Source organism: Cherax quadricarinatus, chromosome 23, assembly GCF_038502225.1.
Source record: "Cherax quadricarinatus isolate ZL_2023a chromosome 23, ASM3850222v1, whole genome shotgun sequence".
Lineage (NCBI taxonomy): Eukaryota > Metazoa > Arthropoda > Malacostraca > Decapoda > Parastacidae > Cherax > Cherax quadricarinatus.
Genome location: NC_091314.1, coordinates 10,735,038 through 10,751,659, shown reverse-complemented (window position 1 = coordinate 10,751,659; position 16,622 = coordinate 10,735,038). Strand labels below are relative to the sequence as shown.

At 45.3% G+C, this 16,622-nt stretch overlaps 1 protein-coding gene across 5 annotated transcripts in view; it reads left to right on the top strand.

The window, feature by feature from the left end:
- LOC128685799 (homeotic protein spalt-major-like) overlaps nucleotides 1–15,856 on the top strand; it is an 802,979-nt gene extending 787,123 nt beyond the window's left edge. For 2 of the 5 annotated variants that reach the window (XM_070087889.1, XM_070087888.1), the window contains exon 7: nucleotides 11,463–15,856. The gene's annotated coding sequence lies outside the window, so the exon portion shown is untranslated. The remainder of the gene's footprint in view (nucleotides 1–11,462) is intronic. The other 3 variants (XM_070087890.1, XM_070087891.1, XM_053772455.2) reach the window with 3 other exon arrangements.
- The last annotated feature ends 766 nt before the right edge of the window (nucleotides 15,857–16,622 follow it).

Sequence of the window (16,622 nt, the reverse complement as noted above, 5' to 3'; positions counted from 1 at the left end):
TGTCAGGGTCGAGCTGCAGCTCCTGAGCCTTGCTTCTCAACCATCAGTTGATCACTGATACGTTCTTAATAACTGATTTTGTCGTACTTAGATTCACGGACAAACGTTCTCATCTTCGTCCTTTGCTAGTGTATATATATATATATATATATATATATATATATATATATATATATATATATATATATATATATATATATATATATATATATATTAGAAGTATTGCCATGTAGGTGAAGGTTCTTAAATAATCATGTTTTATTTATTATACTGTTTAGGCTTGACTTTTATTCCTTCGTCCTGATTCCATTACTTCCTCTACTACGTCATTTTCCATTCAGTCGAGAACTCTTCGACAATTACTTTTTTTTTAAACTGCCTCTTTGATTTTGAGTGAGGGTTGAGCTCCAGCGCTCGGATCTGCCACTTTTATTTTCTGTTGTCTCGTAAATTTGTCCCGCCGAATTTATGACCGAATCATCGGTATGGATCGACAGTATTGTCTGGTACATATACACACTCGCGTCTACCTTGTCGGAGTTCATAGGTTCGAACCCATCTTTGGTACGTGGCTTGTACCAAGGCATCGCTACTGGCCGTGCGGACGTGCTGCGCAGTAGCTCCTGATTGAGTTGGCTTTTGCGCAGTGTTGACGTGTACTTAGCTCTGTGAAGACCTGTTTGCGCGCTTCTACAAATTGAAACAAGATGCCCTCCATCGAGCAACTTTACCAACAGCTTAAGGAAGAATTGAGGTTGGCGAAGATGGAGATTCGGCGACTGACCGAGGAAAACAAGAAGATTCGTAGTAGTCCTCTTGTTTTGAGTCCTCAGGTCAAGAAGGGAAACTGGTCAGTGGCTGGACAGCAGGGAACGAAGTTGACGATCAAGAAGACGAATGGAAAGGTAGAAACGATGAAGAAGAAAGAGACTGCTGTGGAAACTGTTGTGGAAACATGTAATACATTCTCAGTGCTACCCGACGAATGTGAGTCGACTACTGGGAACATCACGACAAACGACACCAAGGAAGGTAAGAATATTGTTGTTGTTGGGGATAGCCAAGTTAGGTATATGGATAGGGCATCCTGCTTGAAGGACAGGAGTAGGAGACAGCGAGTTTGCTTTCCTGGGGCTGGGATGGAGGATATTGTTAGCCGTCTGGATGACATCATGAGAGGTAATGGGAGCAATCCTATTATCTGTCTCAGTGCTGGAGGCAACGATGTTGGCAGACGTAGGAGTGAAGACCTGATTAGCAGGTATAGGTCAGCAATAGAAATAATTAGGAGTAAGGGTGGGGACCCTGTCATATGTGGTATTTTGCCAAGGAGAGGAGTTGGAAATGAATGGTTGTCCAGGGCAATTGGTGTCAATTGCTGGCTGGACAAATACTGTAAGGAAAATGCGGTAACATTCATTGACAACTGGGACCTCTTCTATGGCAGAAATGACATGTATGCCAGAGATGGGGTTCACTTATCTAGGTCTGGGGTGGTAGCACTGGCAACTGCAGTGGAGGGAGCAGTTAGGACTTTAAACTAGGAATAGTTAGTGGTATGGGTTTTGGCAGGAAAACAGCGAAGTCCCAGTGCTCTAAACACCACCTCCAAAGCCGAGGGACTGATTACCTCTTCTTTTGTATATAGTTCTTCGTTTTTCTTATTATGTCCAAGAATTTGTATTGATAAAGCCACTGGATGGCGAAACGTCTACAATAAAGATAACCAGATGTTGCACAAGTGTCTTAACTTCCATGTAACTGTTACATAGAATAGTGCAGCGGCACACTGCGGGTGTTCCACACCATGTAACTGTTATATAGAATAGTGCAGCAGCACACTGCAGGTGTTCCCTCCATGTAACTGTTATATAGAATAGTGCAGCAGCACACTGCAGGTGTTCCACACCATGTAACTTATATAGAATAGTGCAGCGGCACACTGCGGGTGTTCCACACCATGTAACTGTTATATAGAATAGTGCAGCAGCACACTGCAGGTGTTCCCTCCATGTAACTGCTATATAGAATAGTGCAGCAGCACACTGCAGGTGTTCCCTCCATGTAACTGTTATATAGAATAGTGCAGCAGCACACTGCGGGTGTTCCACACCATGTAAAATGTTACATAGAATAGTGCAGCGGCACACTGCGGGTGTTCCACACCATGTAACTGTTATATAGAATAGTGCAGCGGCACACTGCGGGTGTTCCACACCATGTAACTGTTATATAGAATAGTGGAGCAGCAGACTGCAAGTGTTCCACACCATGTAACTGTTATATAGAATAGTGGAGCAGCAGACTGCAAGTGTTCCACACCATGTAACTGTTTTATAGAATAGTGCAGCGGCACACTGCGGGTGTTCCACACCATGTAACTGTTATATAGAATAGTGCAGCGGCACACTGCGGGTGTTCCACACCATGTAACTGTTATATAGAATAGTGCAGCAGCACACTGCGGGTGTTCCACACCATGTAACTGTTATATAGAATAGTGCAGCGGCACACTGCGGGTGTTCCACACCATGTAACTGTTATATAGAATAGTGCAGCGGCACACTGCGGGTGTTCCACACCATGTAACTGTTATATAGAATAGTGCAGCAGCACACTGTGGGTGTTCCACACCATGTAACTGTTATATAGAATAGTGCAGCAGCACACTGCGGGTGTTCCACACCATTTAACTTATATAGAATAGTGCAGCGGCACACTGCGGGTGTTCCCTCCATGTAACTGTTATATAGAATAGTGCAGCAGCACACTGCGGGTGTTCCACACCATGTAACTGTTATATAGAATAGTGCAGCGGCACACTGCTGGTGTTCCACACCATGTAACTGTTATATAGAATAGTGCAGCGGCACACTGCAGGTGTTCCACACCATGTAACTGTTATATAGAATAGTGCAGCGGCACACTGCAGGTGTTCCACACCATGTAACTGTTATATAGAATAGTGCAGCGGCACACTGCGGGTGTTCCACACCATGTAACTGTTATATAGAATAGTGCAGCAGCACACTGCAGGTGTTCCACACCATGTAACTGTTATATAGAATAGTGCAGCGGCACACTGCAGGTGTTCCACACCATGTAACTGTTATATAGAATAGTGCAGCAGCACACTGCGGGTGTTCCACACCATGTAACTGTTATATAGAATAGTGCAGCGGTACACTGCAGGTGTTCCCTCCATGTAACTGTTATATAGAATAGTGCAGCAGCACACTGCGGGTGTTCCACACCATGTAACTGTTATATAGAATAGTGCAGCAGCACACTGCGGGTGTTCCACACCATGTAACTGTTATATAGAATAGTGCAGCAGCACACTGCAGGTGTTCCCTCCATGTAACTGTTATATAGAATAGTGCAGCAGCACACTGCGGGTGTTCCACACCATGTAAAATGTTACATAGAATAGTGCAGCGGCACACTGCGGGTGTTCCACACCATGTAACTGTTATATAGAATAGTGCAGCGGCACACTGCGGGTGTTCCACACCATGTAACTGTTATATAGAATAGTGGAGCAGCAGACTGCAAGTGTTCCACACCATGTAACTGTTATATAGAATAGTGGAGCAGCAGACTGCAAGTGTTCCACACCATGTAACTGTTTTATAGAATAGTGCAGCGGCACACTGCGGGTGTTCCACACCATGTAACTGTTATATAGAATAGTGCAGCGGCACACTGCGGGTGTTCCACACCATGTAACTGTTATATAGAATAGTGCAGCAGCACACTGCGGGTGTTCCACACCATGTAACTGTTATATAGAATAGTGCAGCGGCACACTGCGGGTGTTCCACACCATGTAACTGTTATATAGAATAGTGCAGCGGCACACTGCGGGTGTTCCACACCATGTAACTGTTATATAGAATAGTGCAGCAGCACACTGTGGGTGTTCCACACCATGTAACTGTTATATAGAATAGTGCAGCAGCACACTGCGGGTGTTCCACACCATTTAACTTATATAGAATAGTGCAGCGGCACACTGCGGGTGTTCCCTCCATGTAACTGTTATATAGAATAGTGCAGCAGCACACTGCGGGTGTTCCACACCATGTAACTGTTATATAGAATAGTGCAGCGGCACACTGCTGGTGTTCCACACCATGTAACTGTTATATAGAATAGTGCAGCGGCACACTGCAGGTGTTCCACACCATGTAACTGTTATATAGAATAGTGCAGCGGCACACTGCAGGTGTTCCACACCATGTAACTGTTATATAGAATAGTGCAGCGGCACACTGCGGGTGTTCCACACCATGTAACTGTTATATAGAATAGTGCAGCAGCACACTGCAGGTGTTCCACACCATGTAACTGTTATATAGAATAGTGCAGCGGCACACTGCAGGTGTTCCACACCATGTAACTGTTATATAGAATAGTGCAGCAGCACACTGCGGGTGTTCCACACCATGTAACTGTTATATAGAATAGTGCAGCGGTACACTGCAGGTGTTCCCTCCATGTAACTGTTATATAGAATAGTGCAGCAGCACACTGCGGGTGTTCCACACCATGTAACTGTTATATAGAATAGTGCAGCAGCACACTGCGGGTGTTCCACACCATGTAACTGTTATATAGAATAGTGCAGCAGCACACTGCAGGTGTTCCCTCCATGTAACTGTTATATAGAATAGTGCAGCAGCACACTGCGGGTGTTCCACACCATGTAAAATGTTACATAGAATAGTGCAGCGGCACACTGCGGGTGTTCCACACCATGTAACTGTTATATAGAATAGTGCAGCGGCACACTGCGGGTGTTCCACACCATGTAACTGTTATATAGAATAGTGGAGCAGCAGACTGCAAGTGTTCCACACCATGTAACTGTTATATAGAATAGTGCAGCGGCACACTGCGGGTGTTCCACACCATGTAACTGTTATATAGAATAGTGCAGCGGCACACTGCGGGTGTTCCACACCATGTAACTGTTATATAGAATAGTGAAGCGGCACACTGCGGGTGTTCCACACCATGTAACTGTTATATAGAATAGTGCAGCAGCACACTGCGGGTGTTCCACACCATGTAACTGTTATATAGAATAGTGCAGCGGCACACTGCGGGTGTTCCACACCATGTAACTGTTATATAGAATAGTGCAGCGGCACACTGCAGGTGTTCCACACTATGTAACTGTTATATAGAATAGTGCAGCGGCACACTGCAGGTGTTCCACACCATGTAACTGTTATATAGAATAGTGCAGCGGCACACTGCAGGTGTTCCCTCCATGTAACTGTTATATAGAATAGTGCAGCGGCACACTGCGGGTGTTCCACACCATGTAACTGATATATAGAATAGTGCAGCGGCACACTGCAGGTGTTCCACACCATGTAACTGTTATATAGAATAGTGCAGCAGCACACTGCTGGTGTTCCACACCATGTAACTGTTACATAGAATAGTGCAGCGGCACACTGCGGGTGTTCCACACCATGTAACTGATATATAGAATAGTGCAGCAGCACACTGCGGGTGTTCCACACCATGTAACTGTTATATAGAATAGTGCAGCGGCACACTGCGGGTGTTCCACACCATGTAACTGTTATATAGAATAGTGCAGCAGCACACTGCGGGTGTTCCACACCATGTAACTGTTATATAGAATAGTGGAGCAGCACACTGCAGGTGTTCCACACCATGTAACTGTTATATAGAATAGTGCAGCAGCACACTGCGGGTGTTCCACACCATTTAACTTATATAGAATAGTGCAGCGGCACACTGCGGGTGTTCCCTCCATGTAACTGTTATATAGAATAGTGCAGCAGCACACTGCGGGTGTTCCACACCATGTAACTGTTATATAGAATAGTGCAGCGGCACACTGCTGGTGTTCCACACCATGTAACTGTTATATAGAATAGTGCAGCGGCACACTGCAGGTGTTCCACACCATGTAACTGTTATATAGAATAGTGCAGCGGCACACTGCAGGTGTTCCACACCATGTAACTGTTATATAGAATAGTGCAGCGGCACACTGCGGGTGTTCCACACCATGTAACTGTTATATAGAATAGTGCAGCAGCACACTGCAGGTGTTCCACACCATGTAACTGTTATATAGAATAGTGCAGCGGCACACTGCAGGTGTTCCACACCATGTAACTGTTATATAGAATAGTGCAGCAGCACACTGCGGGTGTTCCACACCATGTAACTGTTATATAGAATAGTGCAGCGGTACACTGCAGGTGTTCCCTCCATGTAACTGTTATATAGAATAGTGCAGCAGCACACTGCGGGTGTTCCACACCATGTAACTGTTATATAGAATAGTGCAGCAGCACACTGCGGGTGTTCCACACCATGTAACTGTTATATAGAATAGTGCAGCAGCACACTGCAGGTGTTCCCTCCATGTAACTGTTATATAGAATAGTGCAGCAGCACACTGCGGGTGTTCCACACCATGTAAAATGTTACATAGAATAGTGCAGCGGCACACTGCGGGTGTTCCACACCATGTAACTGTTATATAGAATAGTGCAGCGGCACACTGCGGGTGTTCCACACCATGTAACTGTTATATAGAATAGTGGAGCAGCAGACTGCAAGTGTTCCACACCATGTAACTGTTATATAGAATAGTGCAGCGGCACACTGCGGGTGTTCCACACCATGTAACTGTTATATAGAATAGTGCAGCGGCACACTGCGGGTGTTCCACACCATGTAACTGTTATATAGAATAGTGAAGCGGCACACTGCGGGTGTTCCACACCATGTAACTGTTATATAGAATAGTGCAGCAGCACACTGCGGGTGTTCCACACCATGTAACTGTTATATAGAATAGTGCAGCGGCACACTGCGGGTGTTCCACACCATGTAACTGTTATATAGAATAGTGCAGCGGCACACTGCAGGTGTTCCACACTATGTAACTGTTATATAGAATAGTGCAGCGGCACACTGCAGGTGTTCCACACCATGTAACTGTTATATAGAATAGTGCAGCGGCACACTGCAGGTGTTCCCTCCATGTAACTGTTATATAGAATAGTGCAGCGGCACACTGCGGGTGTTCCACACCATGTAACTGATATATAGAATAGTGCAGCGGCACACTGCAGGTGTTCCACACCATGTAACTGTTATATAGAATAGTGCAGCAGCACACTGCTGGTGTTCCACACCATGTAACTGTTACATAGAATAGTGCAGCGGCACACTGCGGGTGTTCCACACCATGTAACTGATATATAGAATAGTGCAGCAGCACACTGCGGGTGTTCCACACCATGTAACTGTTATATAGAATAGTGCAGCGGCACACTGCGGGTGTTCCACACCATGTAACTGTTATATAGAATAGTGCAGCAGCACACTGCGGGTGTTCCACACCATGTAACTGTTATATAGAATAGTGGAGCAGCACACTGCAGGTGTTCCACACCATGTAACTGTTATATAGGATAGTGCAGCGGCACACTGCGGGTGTTCCACACCATGTAACTGTTATATAGAATAGTGCAGCGGCACACTGCGGGTGTTCCACACCATGTAACTGTTATATAGAATAGTGCAGCGGCACACTGCGGGTGTTCCACACCATGTAACTGTTATATAGAATAGTGCAGCGGAACACTGCGGGTGTTCCACACCATGTAACTGTTATATAGAATAGTGCAGCAGCACACTGCGGGTGTTCCACACCATGTAACTGTTATATAGAATAGTGCAGCAGCACACTGCGGGTGTTCCACACCATGTAACTGTTATATAGAATAGTGCAGCGGTACACTGCAGGTGTTCCCTCCATGTAACTGTTATATAGAATAGTGCAGCAGCACACTGCGGGTGTTCCACACCATGTAACTGTTATATAGAATAGTGCAGCAGCACACTGCGGGTGTTCCACACCATGTAACTGTTATATAGAATAGTGCAGCAGCACACTGCAGGTGTTCCCTCCATGTAACTGTTATATAGAATAGTGCAGCAGCACACTGCGGGTGTTCCACACCATGTAAAATGTTACATAGAATAGTGCAGCGGCACACTGCGGGTGTTCCACACCATGTAACTGTTATATAGAATAGTGCAGCGGCACACTGCGGGTGTTCCACACCATGTAACTGTTATATAGAATAGTGGAGCAGCAGACTGCAAGTGTTCCACACCATGTAACTGTTATATAGAATAGTGCAGCGGCACACTGCAGGTGTTCCACACCATGTAACTGTTATATAGAATAGTGCAGCGGCACACTGCGGGTGTTCCACACCATGTAACTGTTATATAGAATAGTGCAGCGGCACACTGCGGGTGTTCCACACCATGTAACTGTTATATAGAATAGTGCAGCGGCACACTGCGGGTGTTCCACACCATGTAACTGTTATATAGAATAGTGCAGCGGCACACTGCGGGTGTTCCACACCATGTAACTGTTATATAGAATAGTGCAGCGGCACACTGCAGTTGTTCCCTCCATGTAACTGTTATATAGAATAGTGCAGCAGCACACTGCGGGTGTTCCACACCATGTAACTGTTATATAGAATAGTGCAGCGGCACACTGCGGGTGTTCCACACCATGTAACTGTTATATAGAATAGTGCAGCGGCACACTGCAGGTGTTCCCTCCATGTAACTGTTATATAGAATAGTGCAGCGGCACACTGCAGGTGTTCCACACCATGTAACTGTTATATAGAATAGTGCAGCGGCACACTGCAGGTGTTCCACACCATGTAACTGTTATATAGAATAGTGCAGCGGCACACTGCAGGTGTTCCCTCCACGTAACTGTTATATAGAATAGTGCAGCGGCACACTGCAGGTGTTCCCTCCATGTAACTGTTATATAGAATAGTGCAGCAGCACACTGCAGGTGTTCCCTCCATGTAACTGTTATATAGAATAGTGCAGCGGCACACTGCAGGTGTTCCCTCCATGTGACTGTTATATAGAATAGTGCAGCGGCACACTGCAGGTGTTCCCTCCATGTAACTGTTATATAGAATAGTGCAGCGGCACACTGCAGGTGTTCCCTCCATGTAACTGTTATATAGAATAGTGCAGCGGCACACTGCAGGTGTTCCCTCCATGTAACTGTTATATAGAATAGTGCAGCGGCACACTGCAGGTGTTCCCTCCATGTAACTGTTATATAGAATAGTGCAGCGGCACACTGCAGGTGTTCCCTCCATGTAACTGTTATATAGAATAGTGCAGCGGCACACTGCAGGTGTTCCCTCCATGTAACTGTTATATAGAATAGTGCAGCGGCACACTGCAGGTGTTCCCTACCTGTAACTGTTATATAGAATAGTGAAGCGGCACACTGCAGGTGTTCCATACCATGTAAATGTTATTTAGAATAGAATACTGCTGTACAATAACATCCCCATTCAAGGCAGGTGTATTTGCAGAACTAGAGAATGTACAGAGAACCTTTACTGCACGTATAAGTTCTGTCAAGCACCTTAACTACTGGGAGCTCCTGGAAGCACTTGACTTGTACTCACTGGAGCGCAGGCGAGAGAGATATATCGTAATCTACACCTGGAAGATTCTGGAGGGACTGGTCCCTAATATGCACACAGCAATCACTCCATACGAAAGCAAAGACTTGGCAGGCGATGCAACATACCTCCAGTGAAAAGTAGGGGCGTCACTGGTACACTAAGGGAAAATGCAATAAATGTCCGGGGCCCAAGACTATTCATCAGCCTTCCACCAGCAATAAGGGGCATTACCGGTAGACCCCTGGTTGTCTTCAAGAGTAAGCTGGACAGATACCTAAAGACGGTGCCAAATCAGCCGGGCTGTGGTTCGTACATTGGATTGCGTGCGGCCAGCAGTAACAGCCTCGTTGATCAGGCCCTGATCCACTGGGAGGCCTGGTCATGGACCGGGCCACGGGGGCGTTGATCCCCGGAATGCCCTCTAGGTACACTCCAGGTAGGTAGTACAGAATAGTGCAGCAGCATAGAATAGTGTAACTTATCATTTAGAATAGTGTAAGAGCGCAATTCAGGTTTCCTCTCTATTTAACTGTCATATAGAATAGTGTAGCCACATGCTACTGGCGCTTCTACAAGGTACCTGTCATACAGAATAGAGTAACAACACCGTGTGGGAGTTCCTGATATGTAACTATCGTGTAAAGTGTAGCAGCGCACTGCGAGGCCTGACGATGTGATTCTCACTGGGATGTACACTGTTGTGCGTTACACTCACTCTTGTACACTTTCTCTCTCATTGGTGATTGTAATTTTTAGTTTCTGGGTCTGCTTGTTGTTTCTGGGTGCTCGTGGCTTGGGTGGTAGCGTCCTCAGCTCGCACATTGAGGGGTCCGGGATTGATCTCCGGCATGAGTGAAACGTTAGACATGTTTCCTTACAACCTGCTCCCCTTGTTAGCCTAACAGTACTGTGAGTAGGTAACTAGGTGTAATGCGATTGCTGTGGGAACTGAGCTCCAGTAGTCACTAATTTACACAGTCATAAACCTCGCTCTCTCTGTCCTCTGCTATTCATATTCTTTTATTTAGTTTTCTATCATCTGCACAAACATAGAAAACTCGGTTCCCTCTGGCAGATTATTTACATATATCGGGAAGAGTAGAGGCCACAGTATTGTCTCTTGAGGGACTCCAGAGCTCCTCCCTCAGTGTCTCTCTTCAGTTTATCAGGTATCTGACGGAGCACTTTCCCTTTCACCCTTGCTTGCTCTTCCCAGCTTGTGTATTATTCTTTGATTGGAAACAATGCATGTTTCTTGCTGATTAGAAAATATTACACCCTTGTTTCTCTCTCTCTCTTTGTATCTTTATTACAAGATCCCTTATTCCTTCATCTATGTTTTTTTTCTGACGACGTTTCTCTCCAGGTGCGTGTGAAACGAACTTGGAATAAATAAGTGTAAACGGTATTAGAGTGTAAAAACTTTCGCTTGAGTAATGTTCAGAAAGTAGTAAGTCGAGTCAGCGGTCAGGAGGACCTAATCAGACTTCAAGATTTTAGGTTCAAAACAAAATAGTTAACCAGTTTCTGCGGAACTTGATGCATGGGATAATTCTTGACCAAGAAATAATTTATTTAATCTCAGTGAAGGTCAGGATAAGTTGGTATGTCTTATGCATTCACAACAAATTAATTGTAATTTCCAAGACGTACACCCGTCCCTTACTCATCCCTCCCGCTAGGCAAACTTTCAATAATATTTATTTTATTTACACACATGTTGTGTTTACTTTTGGCAGGCGAATTCAAATACTTTTGTATTAGGTAACTTTCTCTTAATACTTTACAGCTAACCCACAAAGTGGAAATGAAATGTTCTCATTTCCACTTAGTAGAATAGTGAGTGTTTGTTCTAGCTATGACATTGTGACTTTCTTCTTCTTGTGTATTATACATCACACGGTACTTATGGATGGTTTCATTTTTCAGGGCAGAGGTGGGCCGGGCGCAGTAGTTCGTCTGCCGCCGACGTGGCCCCCTTGGCTCTACAAGTGACCCTCATACCCCCGACGCCCCCTCTCAAGAAATCCCTCCCACCTCCAACGCTCCCCGCGTGCACCTCGTTTCCTAATGCCCTCTCACTCATTTCCGCAGGCACCTCGAGTCTTGTTCAACATACCTCTTCTCCCTCCCTCTCCCAGAGCTACCCATCCTTCTTAGATCTCCTCCTCCCTCATCCCAAGGCTAACCCAGCATACTTCACGAGTCTAGCCAGAGTGCTGCATATGGAGGACCATCTGCAGATTCCTGGGGTGTTACCTGTCATACTCTTGGAGATCCACCTGAAACACATCTTGCGTGGAGCCAGCCAAGCCACCTGCCACCTGCTATGCCCCTCAGTTTAACGTACGTCTGAAGTCCAAACTGGCAAACTCCTGGAATGCCATTTATAGTACTCTTACAGTGCCACTTTCAGTACTGGAGTGCTACTTTCAGTACTCGAGTGCCACTTTCAGTACTCAAGTGATATTTTCAGTACTCCTGAAGCGCTACCATCTGGAGTAGTAGCTACCACTTCCAACGCTTCATCCACTACAGACCTACAGCAGCTCATCTTATAACTGAGTGATCTAGTGAAGACGTAACACGGTAGTGCATCTCCTGCGTAACCCACATACTATGAGACAGACTGACATAGTTATAGTCCTGTGAATGTGGTGCCGCACAATGGGCTGCTCAAGCCCTCATAAATTATAATAACTGAATTGTTGGCATTGATGGCTTGGAGCAATTTGGCTACGACCAAAGGTAAACCAGTGACTATGGTATTGTGATTATTGTGTAATACCTACGTGTAATAGATCAGAAACTGCCAAGATCTTCCTGTACAGAGTATAAAAATAGGAGAGACACTGAACATGTTGTCAGCAAGAAGCTGTGAGATTTCTTGGGCTGGGACTCCGGTCGGTGTCTCCCGCATGGACCCTCTTGTCGCCAGAGAGCTGCGGGTAATCCTCATCAGGCGACCTGTTGACTTGTACACAAGTTAGTTTTGTTGATAACTGTGAATGGTGTCGTACATAGGAAAGATATTCTTGTATGATGTATAAAGATCTCATTTCCATGCTGTTATAGACTCATTATTTAAATGTTCATGTTAATTTATCATTATAATTATGTATCAAATGATTTTTTTAATGTCCATTGAGTGCAAAAAATTGGATTTGAAAGTCAGTACCCAGCACATCAGCCCAGCAAATGCTTGTGACATTTTGTACCAATCCCTTGTACATCCACTGTAGTTCCTCGCCAGTCTAGTCTTACAGTCTTACTTAGTTAATCCCTGGCTTGTTCCGATGCACCACTCCCAGTTCCCCATTGGTGGGTAACCACCTCACGATGACTCTTACCTCAACACTTCTAACCTTTCATGAACCCGACAGAATAGATGAATAAAAGTCTCGGATGAACCAAGTTAGACTGTGCTGGGTAGCAAATGTCACAAATGTTTGAGCAATGCCTGTGGCACCAAAGTAGTGAAGGGTGACCGTAGTGATGCTGAACTCCTCCTCACCCTGGACACTGTACCTCTGCTGGTGCCACAAGTAGCCAAGCTATTAATTAAGGGCCTTCCGTTGAGTAATGTTTTAAGGCCGCTTGGTAAGTTGTTTTTTCCTATTGTGATGTAATGCAATATATTGGGAATGGGCATTTAGACAAAACATGATATTCTCTGTGATAATATAGTCGAGTTGCTTACACTGGGTTAGATTTCCGTTGTAGTATGAAGTGGTTGGAAATGTAGAATTGGTTTCTTGATATGAACTAAGGAAAAGCAGAGGACAGGCTTGTATCGCCATCAGGGCCTGCCAAGCAGTCAGTCAGTCATGCACGCCTCCCTGAAGCTAGTCGGTAAAACTGCGGAAATGTAATTATTGGAAGATGAAGCTCACATTATGATAGTTGACACATGAACCGGTGTCCCCAGATCCCTGCCAACCCCCCCTCCCCCCATCCTTCTGCTGTAAAGTGCTGTTGGCCAGTGAGTAGGGAGGACTGGTCGCTGCTGTATTGCACAGTAGAGATGTACTACTGCTGTAAATTGTGCAGCCGGATCAAACACTACAGTGCATTACAAATATGCTGTGGCTCAGCAAGCTGCAGAGAGATACTGCTACTAGCTTTCCCATTGGTCATGAATGTTTAAGCGCAATTATAATATGCTGGAATGTTTCTTCCTCTCTGGAACCCTCCTTTTTTTGGTTATGTGTGTGTTTTGGAGATATTCCAATATCGTGTATCACAACATAACTTATGGATTCAGGTTTGCCTCACGACATATCTTGGCGAGGGGAGTCAGAAGCTTGATATGTATATTCTGCTGGAGTCGTTGCTCTCGACACCCTTGCCTTCACCTTACCAGTGAACGAGGACCTGGTCATAGCTCGCCTCTTAAGGACCCAAGGACGCATTCATTACCACCATAACACAAGATCGGGGTAGAGGATTCGAGTCCCTGCAGGACTCGTGTGGGCTCGAGTTCTTAGACCGGCTTTCCTTCCTCAGTCAAGGGCTTGAGTCCCTCTAAGACCACTGTGAACTCAAGAGTTTCTAGACTTGGCTTCATATCCAGGTCAAGGGCTCGAGTCTCTGTAGTATTTCCTTGGACTCAGAGTTCCTAGACAGGGCTTCCTTCTCCGATCGAGGGCTAGAGATCCTGTAGGACTCGTCTGGACTTAAGGACATGCATTACATTCTACACACACTCAATTCAGTTGCTACTGGTCGTATCAACAGCCTGCAGATGCATGAGTGATGGTATCACCACAAAATGGCAAACACTGATAACATCACAAAATATTACTTCATAGTTTCCACTAGAGCTGTCATCAGTGCTAACACCAGGTGTAGAACACCTCAACAGCACCAACACCAGGCATAGAACACCTCAACAGCACCAACACCAGGTGTAGAACACCTCAACAGCACTAACACCAATAAAACATCACAACAGCACTAACAACACATCAAAACACCTCGTCAGTTCTAACATCAACAGAACATAACTACACCTCACCAGCATCAATAACACCAGCAGAATATCCCAACAATACAGTAGAACACCTCACCAGCGCCAACAACACTAGCAGAACACCTCAACTTACCTCAGCAGCTCCTCTTCCTGCGAGCTGCAGCACCAGTTGAGTCTTCTCGCTGCTCACCCTCGCAACCCAAGTAAACATTGAAATCCAGTTTTTGTACGATTTTAATGGATTTTTAGACACTTAGTTTTCTCGCTTTTCTATGAAGTAAAAATGTATGTAGTGTCTCTGTAAAAATGATGTTTAGATAAAGGCAAATATATTATTTGATGAGTTGTAGATGAAATTTGACACTTTCACATATGGAGAAGCAAAGTTTTGTATAGCTTTATAGTACGACCATGCATGTACCCTAAATATTTATCATATCAGATCTTTACTTATGTGTGTATGAGTGGAATAGATGCTGTCAGAGGGTTCAAGGGGATCAGGTTAAGGCTAGATTTAAGGATCAGCTGTAATTATAGACGGCTTACAAATTGTCCTACCATTTTTGTGTTGACCTCGCGGAAACTCATCCCGCGGCTGAGCCATGACACAAGACTCATCAAGACCGCCACTTGGTCCTTGTTATATTGTATCTATCTTCCAGGGCGCGGCTCAGTGACGCCCCCTGGGTGTATGTCTGTGATACGGCCGAGCTGACCGCGCCAAGGTGAAGTCATTCCAGTGCCATGCTCAGCAAACCTGGCCTCAAGATAAATTGTTTAAGTTTACCCTGCACCAGTTCAGAGAAAATGGGCACTACTCTCACATTTCGGCTAGGAAATTTCTTAATAGAGTGCGATTTGATGCTTTCTATATTGATTGAGTTGTGATGTGTCGGTCATCTAGCCTGGATATACTCCCACACCTTCCCTGTGTTACTAGTACTGGACCTGTAGGATAATAATGTTATTTTGATATTTGTGTGCGCACCTGATTCGCTAACTGCGTGTCTCCGCCCAGGAACCCAGGAGAAGCTATTTTTGTACTATTCTATGATAGCAGTTCCCGAGCGCAGACCTGCCAACCAACTCTCCTACAAACGTGACGGAGTGTGCGACGGCCCTAGTTGTAAAGCCAGTTTGTCAGCAGCATCCTTCTTAATTAAAACAGTACCATTGTAACCTGTCTTTCAATATTTACCTTTTAGCCTGGTCCCTCCCCCCTGCTCTCAAGCACAGTTGAGCCCCTCTTCTGCCTTGCTAGTAAAGTGATCACTACCAGCACAAGAGTGTCACCTCGCAGTATATTAACAAAACTGTTTCTATCGCTTTTCAGTTTTAAAAGACCGATGTTTACATTAGTATAAACCTTCTGCATCAAAATGCTTAGACAAAGTCACTCTGAACCTTCCACAGGAGCCAGGAGCTGAGTCTCGACCCCTGCAACCACAAACAGGTGAGCACAGAAGCCCTATAGTTTCTCAAGACAGATGAGAACTCCAAATGAATAATAACAATTGAATTTTTACCATATGAATCTGAGTCACAATTTGTAGAAAGACGAGAGCAGCTGATCAGAGGTGGATGTCGTGCCCAGGGTGTTGCAGACATTTCCTCTCTGGATCAGAACATCGAGTCTCTGGAAAAGACAGCTGTTACTTTGGGGTCCTTGGTTTTCTTGAGTTTGTCACCCAGTTCCTTCAGAAACTTATAAGTACACACTTGCTTCTCGTTCCTAGGGGTCTCGGATCCTACTGGGACGAACTTATGGCATGGTGCCAGATCTCTGTATTTGTTGACCTCCTGGATCTTCCTGACACAGCTTCACAATATCATAGGCAGGTGTTGTTTGTTGTAGCCACAGGCGTTAGTCCCCATACTATCTGCAGTTTATATTTACGTGACTCCAAATGTATTTGAGGCAGTGTGGCAGCTGGCCAATATGGCCTGCAACTGTGCAGGTTCCGAAGTATGGTATGTTAGAGGCAGTGAGGTCGACGACATCCAGTGCCCAGCCCAGAATCTTGACCCTTACCTTTCTGCGTCGCAAGTAGGCCTGATAGCCGCCCAGGTAGGAGCCACACGACACTGAAAGAACAATAGGCCGACCAGCGCTCTGC